Consider the following 19,577-nt stretch of genomic DNA (forward strand, 5'->3'; position numbering starts at 1 on the left):
AGTTTGTGTTTGCTTTTACATGTAGGGAGATGATGGCCTAAAACTATGTCTTAGTGTAATGGGTTCTTGTACATTAAAGTTAAACACCAGAGGCAGTTTTAGTGTCTGACTATAAATACTTTGTTCTTCTGAATACTTGAGGAGTAGAGTTGGAAAAGAAAATGTGATCTGTGTATACCGCCTGTCTTTTTGAAGGATGTAAAAGTGCTTTATAAACTGCAGTACAAGTTTAGAGTTTGCTTTATCCTCTGCTAAGTGCAGTTTTATCAGAGCAGGGATGGGAAAGGTGAAAATAAATGTTTAACAATGCACAGCATCGGTAGACAATGTTTTAGGAACTAATTAAGGTCTTCCCCCAGTGCACATGTGGGTGATGTCATGGCTGCAATCAAAATGAATAAGATCATCTTCAATCAAGATCAAGATCATCTTTTTTTTCTGTCTGGTTGTGCCTTTTACTGTTCCATTTTGATTTTTCAAATACTTTGAAAAAACTAAGGATTAAGCAAAAAAATGCTAATTTCTGAAATCAGATATGAAGGACCTGCTCAGTGTTTTTGGACATTATGAGCACTGGAAATTTTATTATCACAGTTGCACACAGGAAACATCAAAGAAGGTGGAAGTAGAACATCCCCTGTGCTGCACACACATGCACTTGGATGATGATGCTGTAGAGGCTCCTCTTGCTCGTCTGTGCTACTCATGCCCCTGACATCAGTGCAAAAAAGCTTACATGCTTTTGTGGCATGAATTCTTGTACATCTGCTGGAGCTGAGCTAAGCCATTTGCCCAAACTGTGACCTTGAGTATACAAGGCTTTGTAACTCCTCTTAGACTGCTGTTTACTGTTTCTGTTTATGATAACTGGGTAGAAAATTGCTCTATTGTACTGCTGAAGAGTGGATGAGTTTCCAATTACTCTGAAAGGCCTCCAACAGAACAGCTAGCACCATGGGGCCACGTTTTTAAATGGCCTTCAGCCTGGCTTTCATGTTTGTGTTCCCAGGTTTGCTCTCTACACCAATTGTAGAAAAAATAATCTCAGGCCCCATTAGCTGCAAGACTCCATCTATCAGGTTTAGAGAAAACTGAATAGATTTATGATTGAAAGGACAGTGAGAAAATGATAGCACTTGAACTTCCCTTAGTGCAGTTGGTTTGACTGTTCTTTTGTTTTACTGAGATTGTATATTTTTTTTCTTTTTAAGTTACAATATCACTGCATGATACTGGTGGCAACGGTCATCACTGCTTCTTTAAGGATGGGATATATGAATGTAGTATATAGTAATGAAGCAAACTCTGTCAGAGGTTGAGTGTGTTTCTTGTATCTGAGCCTGTGGTAATATCTTGAATTTAAAACCAGATGTCACTGTCTTCAGGTAAACTGTCATTTACTCAAGCCAAGATTTCAGCTCCAGACAGTGTAAGTGAGGGTATATGTCGGGCATGCCGCATAAAATTTTATATCAATTGTCATGACAACTGTTAGAATCTTGCTTTGTTCTCCAGGGTGCTCCAGGAGTATGACTAAAGAATAACAACATGCCAATGAAAGAGATGATTTGATCCAGAGTAATGTTTCTGTACAAATATTCCAGAATCTTGTGATGCCCTGAGAACAGCAAGATTAATTCTCTTGCCGTGCATTTCAAGATCTTGCAGCCTGTCTCACTAGAAGAGGGAAAGACTGAGCACATAAGGAGTTGAGAACAGCATGATTCTCAACACAATCTGTCACCTGAAATTATTTTATCCCTTGGGATCAATGCAGTCCTAATTAAGGTCACCTTAAAGACTGATGTTCTTGGCAAATTTTCTTTCACAAAGACAGCTTTCTGAACAACCTCTTTCATAGGTCTGTTTTGTCATGTTTACTGGTACTGAGTTTCTAATTTTCAACTGTGAAAACAGCTATAAAAGTTCATGTTTTCTGATAGAATCTCTTTACCACTAAAATTTGTGTAACATACAAACTGAACTTCTCATATGGCAGAAAGTTTGTGGGAAGTGCTGTACGTAACTTTGCTATTTTGTTACACTGACAGACCATTGCTCCTAGTGAGTAAATACTTCGCATGAGGAAGCAACATTTACTCAGCATGAGGAGAAGGAAGCTAAAGTCTGAAAGTTTGATGCTCCCCAGAATATCATATAAATATCACCCAGAAAACATTTCACTGCATTGTACAAGACCTGTAAAATTTTCTTTGGAACAGTTTGTCTTCAACTTGACAGTCACTGTGAGAAGAAGGCCATGTTTCTGAAATCTTGAAGGTAGAAAGTGCACGTATTTCTAACTCTCCTTTGGGGAAAGGAGGAAATGTACTTTGCATACAACAGATACCTGGCCTCAGGGTGGATGCCTGTAACATTTCAGAATGAGTTGACCCTAGTAGAGGATGCTGCTGCACCCTATACTTCTCATGAATTGAAGAAAGAGGTTGCCCTCAGGGGAGCTTACTACTGTTTTGCTGAAACACACCTGAATCTTTAATCATATGTGAGATGTTCTCATTTGTACAAAACGTTCTCTGGTTTGTTTTTTGTCTTATTCTATAACTGACGATTCATGAGGATCTATAACAAAACACCAAGCAAATAGAAGTGTCCCTTTTTGAAGAGAAGCTTGTTTGTTTGTTTATTTGTTTTTCATTGTGGAAATGTATCAACAATGTACTGGAAAACAATGCAAAAGGACCACTGACCATTTACCATTACCATGACCCTCTTTACCATGAGCATAGTACAACACTGGAACAGGTTGCTCAGGAAGGTAGTTGAGGCCCCATCCATGGAGATATTCAAGGTAAGGCTCAACAAGGCTCAGGGCAACTTGATCTAGCTGAGGACAACCCTGCTTACTGCAGAGAGAGTTGGACTAGATGACTTTTGCAGGTCCATTCCAACTCAAACTGCTCTGTGATTCTATGATTCTATGACAATGGGGTCTTTATGCTAATGGTACATGAGGGTGAGAGCTCCATAGAATGCATAAGAAAAGCATCTAATAAGACAAATTTCTGTCCCTTCATGGTTGTGAGGAAGGTCGTTCAGTCTCTTACAGCCATGATTCTAAAAAATGCTAAACTTTTGTCTTCCTCCATGGAGGTGAGATGTTTCTGCACAACACAGTGACTGCCCTCACATTCCCAGTTCAAAGTCTTAAGTACAGCCTCAGGAAACTCTAGCAAATAGCCTATAAACACATGGCAAGTCTCTGTATCCTGAGTTTGGCAGGAGATTTTCAGCAGAGCCTGCCAGAGACCTTATATCAGTCACTTCAGTTCCCAGCTGCTCTCTGACAGATGTGCTGGAGGGAACAGCATAGGGATGGTAAGTTCTCCTAGTCTCCTTGGTAGGCTCTCAACCATTGGATGTGTGATGGAACTCACAATCTCTTTAAATCAGAAGAGCCTAATAAATAAAGATGAAGTTCTTCTAATCTCTGATTAGTTTACTCTGTAGGGGGGAGTAGAAATCAAGCAATTTTTGTAGTGACATTTAAGGTATGAAAGAGCAGTTCAAAGCAGGCTAACATAAACACTAAGTAGATAAAAAAATTGAGCTTCTTGGAACTTACATGGGAAGGAAAAGAAATAGACTTTCCTTTGAATACTGTTATTCTAGGTTAATTTCAGTCAGCCCTGCACTGCAGTTGCAAAGGATTCCAGGCTCCCATCTCCAAGATGTAGTTACAGCATTGCTAAAGAGTCACACAGCATGGAGGAATGAACCTTGTCCCCATCTCTGGGTCCTCTTACAGGCATACAGTTAACATTCCCTAGATAGGTTTGAAACAGTCCTGTAATTGCATCTGGGCACAGGCAGGCTGGACTGGAGTTCCCTAACCCAACTGTAGTTGTAACTCTGACAAAGCTTAACTCTTAAAGCTAAAGAGGCAAATTCATATTATGTGCTGAACATGAGAGTTTCTTTGAAGCAGATCCACAGTGCACTAACCCAAAGTTCAACAGGCACTACGCCAGTCCCTCTGCTGTATGTTGTATGAACTTAAGATTGCTTTCCTTATTAGTGGCATTCAGAATGCTTGATTTATTTTTCATCATTCAGTCTTACAGCATAATGTAAATCATACAGTCCCTTTCTTTAGTGGAGGGACTACTTTACCCAACTTTGCCAACTTTCCTTCCCTTTCCAACACCAGATGCAAAAAACTTTACTTTTATCAATGGGGGTTAAACTTTGTTTTCTGATGAATAAATTCTGGTTTTCCTGTTTACTGATATGTCTTTACTAATTGCATTTAAATGAAGAATTAGCTTGCTTGACTCAAAGCCAAAACTTTTAAAGCTGTGTTTTGTTGAAGGAGAGTATTTAAGACTAAAAAGTTCAATTGATCCACCAGCAAAATTCTCAGTTACCCCTATCATAAGCAAACAGTTGGCATCTGCTTCAGGGACATTTCTGTAAGTAGGCACATGTATACTTAATATTTTGCAGTTAATGGGAGCAGGTGTTGAATTTTCAACTGGGCTCTAATGGTTCCATAAAAGCCTTTTGTTTCCTTTTGTCTTCATCATATAAGGAGTCAGACTAGCCATAGAATAGTACCTCAGGTTTCCTTAGGCAGATTTTGGGCTCCACTGATGTTAATTAGAGTTTTGCCATTGTCTTCAGTGTAACAATTATACATCTGTTGCTCAATAGCCTGATTTTAATGCCCCATATTTTCATGCAAAGCTGCATGGAGGTTTTAAGCTCGCTAGAGTGAAAAGCTTTTGGCTGTCAATTCGTTAAGTGTTAAATTCTTTAATAATATGTACTCAGATAATTGTTCCATGCAGTTGAAAGAAGTGAAAAATTGGAATACTGGAGACCATAAGGACAGGTACTGGGGAGGTACTTGCATGAAAGGAACCCTAGGAGCATGCTGGGTTCTGGATACTTTCTTTGATCCCACACATTGCAAGTGAAACATGAGGCTAAATGTGCCAAAGGAAAAGACAAACATGGTAAGAGCACATTGAGGATGTATTTGGCATGAAAACTTGTGATGCTGCAATCACACATATGCCTGTAGCTCATGGACTGTATTCAAATTGATATAACTAGCTCATGTATCAATTAAAATGAAAACAGGGGCTTTAGGGGCCTGCCAAAAACTCTTGATACATGGCCACTCATTTGTTGTTTGGGCCAATGCACTGTGATTGATACCTGAGGTAAGGAGGTTAAAGACAGATAGCATCTGTGTGACGGATTGGGTTGTTGCATAGAGGTAGCTAAATCATCTCAACAGAAGTTAGTGTGGATACTGGAAACAGCCCTGGAATGATATGCAGAGCTCAGGGTGTGCTAACTTAAGGGACTAGGTAAAAAAAAAAGTCATTTGGAAAAGTAGAAAGCCATAGGGAAGCAAAAGGTTTAACTAGCACATGACTGAAATCTTACAGAAAAAATCAAAGGAAACAAAAAAGGGAACAAAAGAAAAAGAAACAAAGCATTGAAAGGAAGAATTGCATATACAAGATCCAAAGCCTGGGAACTAAAAAACCCCAAAGCTATCTGAAAGAAGCTATAGGACTATTATTAAAAATGGAGGAAAGAGAAGAGATAGTAGAAAGTAAGAAATATGGAAAGTCCACGGAGAATAACGGTAGGTAACAAGAAAAGTTCCAAACCTTGTGAAAAACATTTTCTTGTGAGTGTGCTTTGCTGCAGGACCTCAAATTTGTAACTTATTTTCAGTGTCTTTTGCTGGAGGAGCCAAAGCTTAAGGGCAGGAAAACAGGAAAGCATTCCATTGAAATCAAATCTAAATCCAGACATGAGCCTGGTTTTCAACTTACAGCTTACAGCCCAACTCTAAATCCCTTTAAAGTTTGCTTGTCACTTAATTGCACTACAAAATCTTGGCAGCCTTCTCACATCACAATTCTAAGCTGTCAAAGTAAGTAAAAGTAGATATAAAACCCCTCTGGCATTGGTCAACTTTTAAAAACCATTTTCTGGCTACAATTATGTCCCAAGCAATAAGTTCATTGTGTCAGGTCATAAGACTCAACCTAGCAAATTAACGTCCATCAAATTTACTTGGGCCTTGATTCATTAGCTGGTCTTTCTGGAGCAATAACCCTCTATCTATGATCTCAGATTTCATATACTTCAAGTCTGAACTGACATGCAAAGAAAAAGATAATTTAAATAACTAAAAATTCTCTTGGTTCACTACTAAGTGGCAGAAAAGCTCTCAATGGCATGCACAGGCAGTGGTGAATTATTCAACTGTGATGTTTCCTATGGACATCTGGGAGATATATATATATATATATATATATATATATATATATATAGTAACTTGTTGCACTATTGTGATCTCATATTATCTTCCTGACAAGCTGCTGTAACCAATGGGCCTCATGAAGAAATAATAAGGTCTGAGATATCTTCTATCTCAGGGAATATTGTGGCCTTATGGATGTGGTGCCCAAGAGGGCCATTGGCATTCCGAAGTGCATCAAGAAAAGTGTGTCCAGCAGGTCTAGGGAGGTCCTCCTCCCCCTCTGCTCTGCACTGGTGAGAACATACCTGGAATCCTATGTCCAGTTTTGTGCTCCCCATTTCAAGAGTGACAAGGATCTGCTGGAGACAGTCCAACAGATAGCTACAAGGATGACTGGGCGACTCGAAGATGTCTCCTAAGGGGAAAGACTGAGAGAACTGGGGTAGTTTAGTCTTGGGAAGAGAAGGCTGAGGAGGGATCTTACTAATGTGTATAAATATCTGGGGGTTGAGTGTCAAGATGAAGGTGATGGTCTGTTTTCAGTGGTGCCCAGTGATAGGAAAAGGAACAACAGGTACAGATTGGAACACAGGAGGTTCCATCTTATCATGAGGAGAAACTTCTTTATGGTAAGGGTGATGGAGCACCAGAACTGTCCAGAGGGGTTGTGGAGTTTCCTTCTCTGGAGACTGTCAAAGTCCACATGGATCTGTTCCTGTGTAGCCTGCCCTAAGTGATTCTGCTTTGGTAGGGTGGTTGGACTAGATGCTGTTTAGAGGTCCCTTCCAGCCCCTAACATTCTGTAATTCTATCTGTAATAACTACATAATAACTCAAAGTTATTTTACCATTCTGTTGAAATTTTGTAGCAGAAACAATCCCTAGATACCTTACCATGGTCTAAATGAGTATGGGGTTCAATAAGGGAAAGTTTTCTGTAGTTTTGGTTAAAATGGCATTGAGATTCAGATTGTTGATTACTGTGCCACATATCAATAAAAATGTGGTTTCAAACCAAAGTATTTCATCAATCACCGCTGTAAGTAGTGAATGATGGAGTGGGTTGATTCAAGTTTCCCATACTTACAGAATCACAGAATTAACCAGGTTGGAAAAGACCTTTGAGATCATCAAGTCCAACCTATCACCTGACACCATCTATTCAACTAAACCATGGCACTAAGTGCCTCACCCAGGCTTTTCTTAAACACTTCCAGGGATGGTGACTCCACCAGCTCCCTGGGCAGCACATTCCAATGGCAAATCTCTCTTTCTGTGATGAATTTCTTCCTAACAGTCTAAACCTCCTCTGGCTCAGCTTGAGCTATACCTGCAGAACTCTGCAGATTTTAATGAAGTTGTCTCTGCTTTGTAGGGCTGCTTATGGGACTTTCACTAGCCATTTACAAACACCTAATGCTATTTAGTATGCTTCTGCCCCAAAACATTCAGTAGCCTTAAATTCATCTATTTGCTGAGAGTGGAGATCCTGGGATGAAGCACAGGTCTGATCTTTATAGAAAGAGGAGAGTTCAATTCAGTTGGAATTTTTTTTTTTTTTCAAGCTGAGCTATTTTGAAAGTGTCATTGTTTGAATCTGGAGAAATTCAGTTCTGGAAATAAGTGTGTGTGTGTTTGTGTGTGTGTGTGTGTGTGTGTGCATGCAACATAGATATATATCTATGTTTTGATAGAAAGAGTGGTTTCCTTCCCTGTGTGCATTTTGAAAGAAACACAGGTACTTATATGGGTTATAAGTTGCTATGGAAATGTTAGGAAGGGGTAAGCAAAGATAATTCTGTTTCTAAAGAAAACAGAAAACAGGTGAAAGGAAGAAAATATAATTATCCTTATTTTACAGCTGAGAAATTTCAGCACAACAAAGATAAAGAGCCCAACTGTTGTGGAAATCTATCAATACTTCTTGCTTCATCTGTCATTTAGGCATTATTCTGCCTGCAGGGTATTTACAGAACACCTACAAATCACTACTCTTCCTTCACCCTCTACCTTTAACCTGCTTCTGCATACTGATGCACTCCTTCATCATAGCTGTCAAAACTCTCTTGTAAAAAGACCTCAGAGTCACCCCACCAGTCTGGCTTCTAAAGAAACATTGCAAGGCCCAGCTATTAATGGCAGAACTCAGTACAGAAAGAAAAGGACAGGTACTACCAGCAATGAAACATTGCTTTCTGGCCCACTGAGCATCATAGTGTGATGTGAGCCATCTATTCATAACATGTCAAAGTAACTAAGCAGCCTGATAATTTCTGTTGTTCAGAACTGACAATGGAGGAAATGGAAGGTCATATATTTCGGACCTGACAGTAAGTTCTACACTCTGTTTGTCAATGGCAAGAATCAGAAATATGTCCAAGCCATTAGGAAGATGTTAGAATTGAAAATAAGCTCAAATTTAAATAAGAAAACAATCTTAGTGACATGACTACAGCCTTCCTAATCCCTCTCACTCCTGTCAGGCATTCCTGATCCTTCAACTTTGCAGCCAATACAGTGTCCAATTCTGGATTCAAGCCAATGTTCAGGGTCAGCAAAAGGTGGCTCAGAGACATCAGCTAAGCAATGATCAGGAGAGGATGGTGGAGGAAATAAAGAAGATGACTAGCTCCATTACATGTACAAGAAATCAGGTGCTTCAACTGCCAGCCCAGGTGGTTTGGTACCAGTTCCTCATTAGAACAAAGAGTCTGAAAAATAAAATCCAACAGAAAGCCTTCTCTGTGTCAGAATCCAGTCCCATTAGGTGTTCCTCAAAAACAGAGCAGAAGGTGTCTGTCTGCCCACAGCCTTCACATTTGCCCTGCCAGACAGTCTATATTGAGCCTGAGACAGAGGACAAGTTCTTCCTAAAGGCGAAAAGTCCATATTCTGAGCCAGGAACTGGTGACCGTAACTGTGGTTATAACAGCTATAATGATGGCATAACCAACCCATGCCATAACTGTGTCTGTACATTCTCCTCTGAACTTTTAGTCTGTAGCTCCTGGTGGAAAAAAAAAAACATCCTGACTGAGGTTTCTGGAGACATGCTACAAAAATAAGCTACCTTTCTTGTTAGTCATAGTGCTGGATGTCAAGAAACATCTAGGAAGAAAGACACACTGACTCCATCCTTAGAAACAACAGTCACCTGGCATCTTGTTGCCATCATACTTCCACCACGTTTTCACAGCACAAGATGACTAGCATCCTGATATTCTTTGTCCTTGACTCTGAACTCCTCCCTTCTCTACATGTTTTATATTTCTTTTGAAATAGTTTTTTTCCTTGAACTTCACTGAGTCATTCTTGCTAGAGTTGTGTTCATCTTATCTCTTAGGAAAAAGAAGATGTAATAGCCATCTAGTGAGAGTGACTGCCCAAGAGAAGAGGCCCGGTATCATCTAAATAACCCAGACTGAGTCACAGATTAAGCCTGGACTGAGACCAAAAGAATACTTACAGCTCTTTTCACTTAAAACTTGAGGCTTGTGAAGCTGTTTTATGTATTCAGCAAGGAAGGCATCACAGAAAAGATAATCAGACTATTCATATGTGCAGTGTAGGAAGCTGGAATTGGTAAAATATCTTTGCATTTCTTCCCAGGACTTGTTATGTAGCATATTATAATTATTGGCTTGCCTCCAAATCTTGTCTCTCATCTTTTACTACACTTATGGACAAAAATCCACCGTACTGTCATATTATCTGTTCCAGTCCTGCCTCCCGTGAAGTCAGAAATCCTTGTTGCTTCCTTTCTAACTCCCCAAATTACCCATAGCCTTGCTATGGATAACCCAGGGTGTCACCTACAGCTTCTTCCATCCATCCCTGTACTAACAGCCCCTCCATGCTAATCTCATCTGGAAAAATCTTGTACTTGTTATGTCGTGTCTCTCACTGTTTCTTAATCTACCAGCTAAGACAAGCCCTAAAGGAACCAGTGCTTTCTTCTGGTATTCAAGACTCCTTTCTGCTTCAGGAATGTCAGATCTAATCAGGGAGGATAGAGTTATTATAGTTCAGGTATGACTGAAAAAAAGGAGTTAAAGGCAGCAGTGGAGGAATGCAAATATCTTGGAAGTAGAAGAAACACCATCATAGGGCTTGGATGCAAATCTGAGATGTCATGATTGTCAGTTTTGTGTGTGTTGAGCATGTGTGAAGGGTCACCTGAGAGCTGTAAGCCGCTTTAGAAGTCTAAGTGTAGATGTCAGTGTAACATGAATGCCAAATGAGTGACAGGAGTATACGAGCCTGTGGGGAAGGAGAAAATGAGAGACAAAAAAGCTTAGATGCCATCATAACCTGAGATGTGTAACAGAGCTTAATCCCAGTTTGACTAAGTTATTTCCCAAAGTCAGTTGACTTGGAAAATACTTTACTTGGCTGTAATGCATCCAAGAATTGAATCTAACCTGAATTTCAATTCTTTATCTTTGACATCTGCAGCTTAAATCTACTTCAAAGTCATCCTGTAGACTGTAAGGCTTAAGCAAGTTACTATAGCTGGTAACTTCCAACAAAAGCTAGTCCAAGTCTATTTACTTGGAACAGCTGCTTATAAGATATATTTTTCTAGTGTTGTCCTTGAAAAAATAAATTTAGTTCAACAATACAGCAAGGTGTAGCCTCTTCATGTCCATGAATCAGATAAGAAAAAATTATTGAAACCAGCATAGCCTTGTTTTGGCTATCGCTGAGCTTGAGTCTGTGCTGCTGTGAAGAGGCAGGACAAAGCAGCTCAGGCTTGCAGCTGTGCAGCTTCTGAGCCTGAACTGCCTTGTTTGGTTGAAGTGCAGGTAGCAGATGTGCATGTCTGGCTACACCTGAATAAATACCCAAACCTCACTGAAAGAAAGGCCATAAGAGTTAAAAGCATAAATCCTGAGGGTGGATTTGACTCCTAATTCAAATCCTAATCTAATTTCCTCAGTAAGCAAAATTCAGATTCTTAGTCCCAAGTGCTCCATACTACTGAAGTTGATTATGGGAGCTGCAGTTCACACCCCTTGCTCTAAGAACACATTGATATAAAATCCAATAGGAAAATCTCAGAACGTTTCCAGTCTTTTTCTAAACTGTGGTGTCTTATGCCTTCTGGTTATTACAAGACAAGGAAAAAAAGATTCGAAGTAAAAAGAATGAATAATGCCTTGAAAATGCCTTTTAATTCTTTTAAAATGTAAAAAAAAAAAGCCCAATGTTTGATTACATTTCACAGGCAATACATACAGCAGCCTGTTCATTACTTCATCTACAGACTGATTTTTCTAGCTTCTGGTAATCAAAGAGTTTAAAAAGAAATACTCTCTTGTGATGCTTTCCTGTTGAGATTGCTGGTAATATAAAGCAACAAGTCCAACATCATCAGTTTACTAACCTCTAGGAACTGTAATATGGATCAGCTGTTGGAACAAGCAGCAATCACTTTAACAGTTGAAAGGAAATACACAAATTGCAGCAGCATATCTCTGCTGCACATCTAGACAGAGTAGTCAGAAGGTGACTCACAGAGGCAGAAAAGGGGGGGATGACATCTCAGAGAGGTGTTATTGATGCAGGAAGAAGCCATTGTGGCTATGGTCTTTAGTTCTAAGCAAAACTAAGGAGACCTTGGATGCTAAGAATCTTTGATGTGGGTTTGCAGCTTGTGTGAAGTATCTGTAAATCTACAGGAGCCACTAGAATTCTATCAGTTTGAATAGGTGTATGAAAGAAATTAAATGCTTTATTTGGGATGCATCACTATGCACTATGGTTAAACAAAGATGTGGCTTCTTTTGAAAAGCTTGCCAAGTTTAGCTCTGCTCTCAATTTGGTTGAGAGGAATCACACGTTGTGAAAAACCAGAAAGTCCAGACCTGTGGCTCCACTTTCCAGTGCCCAAAGCATATGTACTTAGTTTATTCTTTAATATAAAATAGTTAACTTCTACATAAGATGATTAAAAATGTGCTGGTCTTGCCTTCATTTGTAGGTAATATAGTTTAAAAGAGAGTTGAAGGAAAACCTGAAAAGAGTAGAAGTCTTCAAGCTAACTCTTGCTTTCAAGGTCAGCTAAGGAATATCCAGGCACAGATAGTATGAGGAATATGCTTAGCACAGGAAAGCTTGAAGATCAGAACTGATATGCTCATATTCAAAGGAAAAGAATCAGGGGCAGGAATGTACTTTGGCTTTAGAACTGAGGATAAAGGATCAAAGACAGAAACTGAAGTAAAATAAAGAAATTATGTAGTCAATGACTGTTTAAAGAGGAAAAAAAAGAGATCTTCTTCATCCACCCCCTCATCTTGGTTATCATTTATCTATGGCATAAAAGCAGACTGCCAGTTAAAGGAAGCATCTCTGTAAAAGCAGAGGAAGTAGAAATATGAGCATTTTCTTTTCTATAGGAGAGAAGAATTGAATCCAGCCCTAATATTAAAATAGATAACCAGGAAATAATTATTTAACTTCGTTATTTGCTGAGATGGAACAAAAGACTCTGCTTTGGCAGTAGCACAGTTAGATCAACTTGAAAGGTTAAACAGACAGAAATTCCTGAGAGGTAACAGTGTGATATGGGACTATAGAGACTATAACAATATGATGCTGAAATATTCTCAGCAGTGCTGTTACAGAGCATTTGCTGTGTTAACATTAACTTTTACTATAAATTGATGTATCTCATGCTGTATTTTATTAGGTATTTTAGTTTACATCTGTGTTCTATACTTCCACTGTGTATTCCAATTGCATATTTTAATAACATATATAATTCTGCCACAACAAAAGCAGATGCAATAAAACTTGCTTGATTGATGCTGTTTGTATATTTTAGGCTGGCATTGGGAATCAGCCTGAATTTGCAATTTGGCAGTAAATGAATATTGATAAAAAAACTATCCAAATAACACAAAGCTCATTACTCTATATTCCACTTTTGTTACTTGTTTTGTTGGGTTTGAGATGTCTCTGAACCCATCTAACTGGAAGAATAGGAGTAATAATATTTTTACATCAGGAAGTTGCAGCATGCAATGGTTCTGAATGATTAAAACCAGAAAAAGCACATGAAAAACTAATCTTTAGAAGCTAGATTTTTTTTACAGTTGTTTCTTTATGTTCTTTTAACGTGGTATCAGATTTTCCATGCAAATTCTACCTGACTATAGAAAGCAGAAAGTTTCTTGAAAATAAATGCCTCATTCTCCTTTGCCATCCATGACAGAAAAGGATGGATTCAACTTCTTGGTTGATTTTATATAATTGTGTGATATCAAAGCAAGGATACCCTGAGGTGGGGAAAGAAAAGGATTGTGTCTTTCCTTAAAAACAAGTGTGGTTTTCCACTTTTAATCTCCTCAGAGTTTCTGGAAGTCAACTTCCATAAACTTATTTATGCAGACAGCACTGTTTGTTATGAGAAGATGGTTAGATGCCTAACGGGATTAACTCTTAAGGGCAGGAGGAAGAAAAGCCCTATCAAAACACTTCAGTAGTAAGACAGGCAGTAGCATTTCCTGAGTATGTTAGGAATATTGAAAAAAAAAAAACAAACAACAAAGCAGATACTGATAATAACATTCATCTTAGAAGACCCTTTGAAATTTTCCCTCTTGGGTTACAGAACATTGTGCCTGTGGTGCTGATCTGATATAGTAAGCGTCTTCCTGAAACAGTGTTTCTCTGTTCTTTCTCTTTACTTACAACCCTCAAATCCCTTTGCTATCATTTACCCACAAATTTCCTTGATGGGCAGTGATGTGTATCAAAAGTAACAGATTTACATTCGGTATAAATCTATAAAGCCTTTAATTATTTAAAAAGGTATTCAGAGTTTTATCCTTCCTCAAACACTGGGTTTTGAAATGTGTCTGGTTTGGGAGGGACATAGGTGTTTCCTTGTTAATAACAGCTGCCTCCTTTGGAACTCCTCTGTTCCCTTTCCTTATTTGGCTGTGTCAGACTTTTGTTAGTTGAGTGCTGAAGGAGCAAAATGATTGAATCAGCTGATACTCCACCATGTACCAGATTTCAAGTAATTAGAGAAAAATAGACATGAGATTCAGAGAGCACACTAATACTCTTTAAAAGCATGCTGGCTCACATATTAGAAGTCCTTACTAACACTGATCTGCTCTGAGAGTGAGCAGTAACAGGCCCTAGGAATAAAAAGAGGCTGATTAACTGCTCCTGAAAAGCATCTAGCTATTGGTTCAGCTAGGATAAGGCTAGCATACAGTTCCAACAATTTTTCTTCATCAAAATCATGGTAACTTGTGAACTGAATCAAATCTATTTCAGTTTTCTTCCTGAACGAGAAGCTCCTGAAGAAGTTTCAGGAGTATTGTAGTATTTGGGAAAAAAAAAAAGTTGCCTAAGATGCTTTGAAGAAAACTGAGGATACCTAGAGCACTACATCTAATTATGGATATCTCTTGGGAACTTCTAAGTTGCATATCTTGCACATGTCTCAATTTCTGTTCAGGGAGAGCCTCATCTAGGTGCTAGTCTTGCACCTTCTGCATGAAAATCAGACTTTGATGGGTACATGCCTTTGATGCCTTTTTAGGCATTATATTTTGCCATCAAGTCCTCAGTCTATTTTACTGGATCAACAAATTGTGCCATGCTCCCCATCTGCACAATTAAGAAATTAAGAGATCATTTTATTGTGTTTCATCTTTCTAAACAGTTAAAAATACTTTTCTCCGGGATTGAGAGGGGTAGCAAGAAAGGCTATGTTTAAAGGTGGAAGTACTAAATAATCTGAAGTATCATGCCTGTCTGCTGAAAAAAACAACCCAAAACCTTGGTTACAAGTGTCCTTAATATATGATATGATTTCAAATACATACCTAGTAAAATACTTTTATTAGAGAAAAACCATGATAGGTAACTTCCTGAATTTTAATGGAGCAATTAGTCACTAATCAATAATGTTACATTTAATGATTTCTCTTTCACCAGCACTTCATTGTAGTCAGTTGACCTTTCATGGAGATTCAGTGATGCAAAACAGCTCTTCAGTAGAATCTGACATAATGAGATTGGGCCTTCTAAGAACTCAAATGACTTCCTCAAGTCCAGCTAATGAAAAGTGATCCTGAATTATCTAGCATCATGCAAATACCAGAAGAAAGAATTTTCTTTACATACAAAAACCCTAGCTGTTGTCTCTGCTTGGCAGATTCCAATCAGTACTGGCCTTATTAATTATCCTCAGGTTTTCTTGCTGCTAAACTGAGCCAAGAAAACATTTGAAACTTCAACAATGCCCTTGATTGTCATGGTAGGAATAATAGACCTGAAAGTAGATGCTATCAAGACAGAGATTTACAAACTTGATTTTTCACAATGAGGTAAAGAAGCTAATGTGATCACTGATAAGAATGGGGGTGAGGATGTGAGTTGCATTGTAATGTTGTTTATCTCATTTGTCCTGTAGGGTTAATGTTACCAAGCCAAATTCTTGGCTGAGGTATAGATTCTGAGGTGCATTGAGTTGCAAAATTAGTATCTTCAGTACAGGATATTGCTGTCATGCAAGGTGGACCCTACATTCCTATACACTGGGATGTCCTCCAGCTCACTCCCTGTTTCATGTTAACGATGAGTGAAGCTGCATTTTTGTGACTCAGTTTCTGTAACTGATTTCAAACATAGCTTGCTTTGCATATAATGATCCACTTCAGAGCAGTCCAGAACTGGGTGAAAGCTAGGGTCATTTTGTGTCATGTTGTTTTCTTTCTCTTGACTTTTGCTTTATGATTTGAGGTAGAAAGGAATGCACAAGAGTGTCTCCCATTGACAGACAGCAAGTCCTGCTATGAAAACTTGAGATGTCTGCAGGAATTGTTAGCAGATTTGTAAAGACTTTCAGAAACCATCTCCAGAATGTATGACAGATTTCCAATATTGCAACTGAGTGAGTGACAGGTACATGTCAGACTGCAGTGTTTTGAACTGCATTTGAACTTTGAGATTATTTCCTCTGTCGTCCTTGGGATGTTAGAAAAAGCTTTGATGTACTAGAAAAAAGCCTTTGAGAAAGGAAAATGGTTATACACTTATGTCACAGAAATTTTTACCGTGTAGGCTTCATTTAATCATTAGGAAGTAGAAGCAGAGGGAACAGCTGGTGCTTGTGTCCACACAAATCATGTTATTCTGGACTACATTTTGTCTGAACTGGTAGGTTCAGCATCTTCAGCAGTAGTAATGCTTTAGATACTTTTCTCATGCTCATCTTCTGCTTTATCTTCGCCATGGAGGATTCCAGTTTGAGAGGATTCTCTGATGCCACAAGTATGAAATACTGGAGATGATGGGGAGAGTTGTTTCAAAACTACTCATCTACAAAGAACTACAAAAAACCTACAAAGATACTGTGAATGCACCTGGAGAATCTACCATGGTCCTCTCCAACTCCAGCTCACACATTCAGTTGTATGACCTGCAAAAGTGTAAGCAAATCCTAGTATATCCTGTTATAATTTGCTATACACAGTTAATTCCTGTCAGCTCCCTGCTGGTGGTAAAAAAAATACTTAAAGCAATTTTAAAAATGCTTAGGGCTGTATTTGTTGCATAGTTACATTGATAGCAAACAGTAGATTTAGATTTATGAGTATTCATGAATAAGCAAAGAACTTAGTGGGATTTGAAAGACTTGCTTGAAGGACACATGAAATGGTGAAAATTAGTTAAGGTGATGAAGGTTAAGGTAAACCATGTATCTGAAAACACTTCAACAAGGAAGGTCTCAAGGTTGAAGTTGAGACATCTAAGAACTTGACTGTGAATGAAATATCCCTGATTTCATCATCCTCTCATACACAAATAGTGCATCTTCCTGTGCAGTTAGATTCCTTGGTCAGTTGAAGAGCTAGGACATGGGTTTCTTTCAGGGTCTACAGCTGAAGGGAAGCAGCCACAAAGGAGCAGTTTGTCTTCATTCTCTCCATGCAAAAGAGAAGTTATTCTCCTATTAGACCATGTCTGGTCATACATGAGACATTTTATTGAAAAGTCCCTAAGGATTAGGTCCATTATCATACAAATGCTTATAAACATGTACATAGACCAACATTACAAAAAATCAACAAGTATAAGAAAAATATATAGTTAGGTCCAAGAAAGCAGAGTGCAAGACAGCATTTGAATGAAGCTAAAATGCCATAGTGAGCCTGCAAAAAAGGTATTCTCATCAACCATAGACATTTGTGTTCTGTAAAATGCAGAGGGCTTTGACAGCATTCCCAGAATGCAGCAGCTCTGCAGTCTTAGTGCTCATAATAACAAATCAACTCCTACAGTCAGGCTTCCATAACGCACTGTCTACTTCATAGCAAGCTTAACACAGCAAGGTAAGAAAAGTAGATATGATGCCATTCACTTCTTGAGTAACTGCAAAATAGTCACATTCTAAGCCAAAACATTTGTGGACATTTAATATTTTAAATATTTTCATATTTTTAATATTTAAACATTGGGTTTAAATATTGTTTCTTTTGACAGAACACCAAAGTAAGAAATGCTTTAAATAAAAATTATAAGTAAAAAATTATTAAAAAATATAAGTTATAATTTATAAAAATTATAAGTTATAATTTATAAACATTAAAAGCTTGAACCAAGCTTTTTTTTGTTTGTTTTTCATGTGCATGATTCTGCATGTATTTTACTTGGCAACCAGTTGTGAGGCTGCTACATGGGCTGTTGAATAAGCACATACACTGGATAATGAGAAACTTCTGTGCTTCTTCAAAATAAAAAAATAGAAGGCAGATATTTCCTTGCCTTCAGGGTGAATGATACTTTACAACTTGATATTGCATTATTGTAATTGTTATTATGGATGTTTCATTAACATTATTTTCACACACACATCTAAAAAAATACTTGTACTCGTCATGTTGACGCAATATCAAGATTACTCATCAGGTTTGTTCATCTGTGAGGAGTAAATTATGTGCTCTTCTAACTTGGCTTCATTCACTAATCACAACTCAGCTTTTCTCCACTTCAGGAACATTCCATTTCATTTCATGTCATATAAAAAAAAAAAAACAAAAAACAACCAAAAAACAACAACAACAACAAAACCCCAAACCCCAAAAGCCAAAAGCCAAAAAAACAAAAACCTCTAATTATGTCCTGGCTAATGATAACAGATGAATATTGGTGACTCCTTTTAAAAATGTCTTGACCCAAATTGCCAAGGCATGTGGGAGAGTGGTGTCAAAAGAACCCCTGTGACATAAATTAGCAAGTTTTGGTGGCACCAGGCAGGTTAAGCCAACTGAGCATGCAGAATGGATAGAGCACTGTGTGATTTGTGCTGTAGCCATCTGATGTGAAATCTCTGTGGACTTCACCTCATGTGCCAATGGTAATACATGAGCCTGGTGGAATCTTTTGCAACAGTGAGGTTTTAGAAGATTTATAGGTAAAGCATATTAAATTTGGCAGGCTGTTTTCCCACCATAGTGAATTTGCATGAGGTAAAATGACAATGAAAGCTAGAATATTCTAGACTATGAGAGAGTGGAATAAATAGAAAGAATGTGCAGAAATGTACTTTTCTGTAACAGCAGAGTTTATTACCCCAGTTGACAGCTTCAAACAAATTTTAAACATTTTTTGCTACCAATATTTTGACATTCCCAGTTATAGGAACATAGTACTACAGAGCATAGCATTACTGTGAGTTTACATTGCCTTTCTCTATCTTTACTATTATATGTGTGAGCTGGGACAGATAGCTAGAGGCTATTGCATTTTTATATGCTTATTACAGTTTTGGCTTAATGAAGTAACGTTGATACCATGCATTTTAGAATGCTCTGGAGACTAGGGGTGGTTTTGCTCAGAAATCACAATATATTCTAAGAGTAAGTCTCTGGTTCTGAAGGAAGAATTTTCTTTTTACTGGGTCATGGTTAGCAGCTCTAAGATAGTGTGGTGCTGAAAGAGATCAGGCTGCTCAACATAATTTCTTTCAAGATCCTACTTAGTAAAGACTCACATGTCTTTATGTTCTGTGATTCTGTGTTCCTGCTGGCTTGGGAAAGAGAAACTGTGTGAACTTTTATTGGATCTGGCCGTGTGTGCATGAATAAAATTGGCTCACTTGGATTTATTCTTTCCTGGTGTTTCTAATGCTAACTCTCATCCTGCTATCATAGTTAGCTTTGATCTTTGGAGACACATTACTCAATTATGTGAGAAATTCTTCAAAGCTGTGAAACTAATTCCTGCCAGAGGACAGTAGGCTGTAATTGTCATCATCTTTCAGGAATTATTACTGCCAGTGTTTCAGTTTTTGTAGTAT

Source organism: Indicator indicator, chromosome 8 (assembly GCF_027791375.1).
Source record: "Indicator indicator isolate 239-I01 chromosome 8, UM_Iind_1.1, whole genome shotgun sequence".
Taxonomy (NCBI): Eukaryota; Metazoa; Chordata; class Aves; order Piciformes; family Indicatoridae; genus Indicator; species Indicator indicator.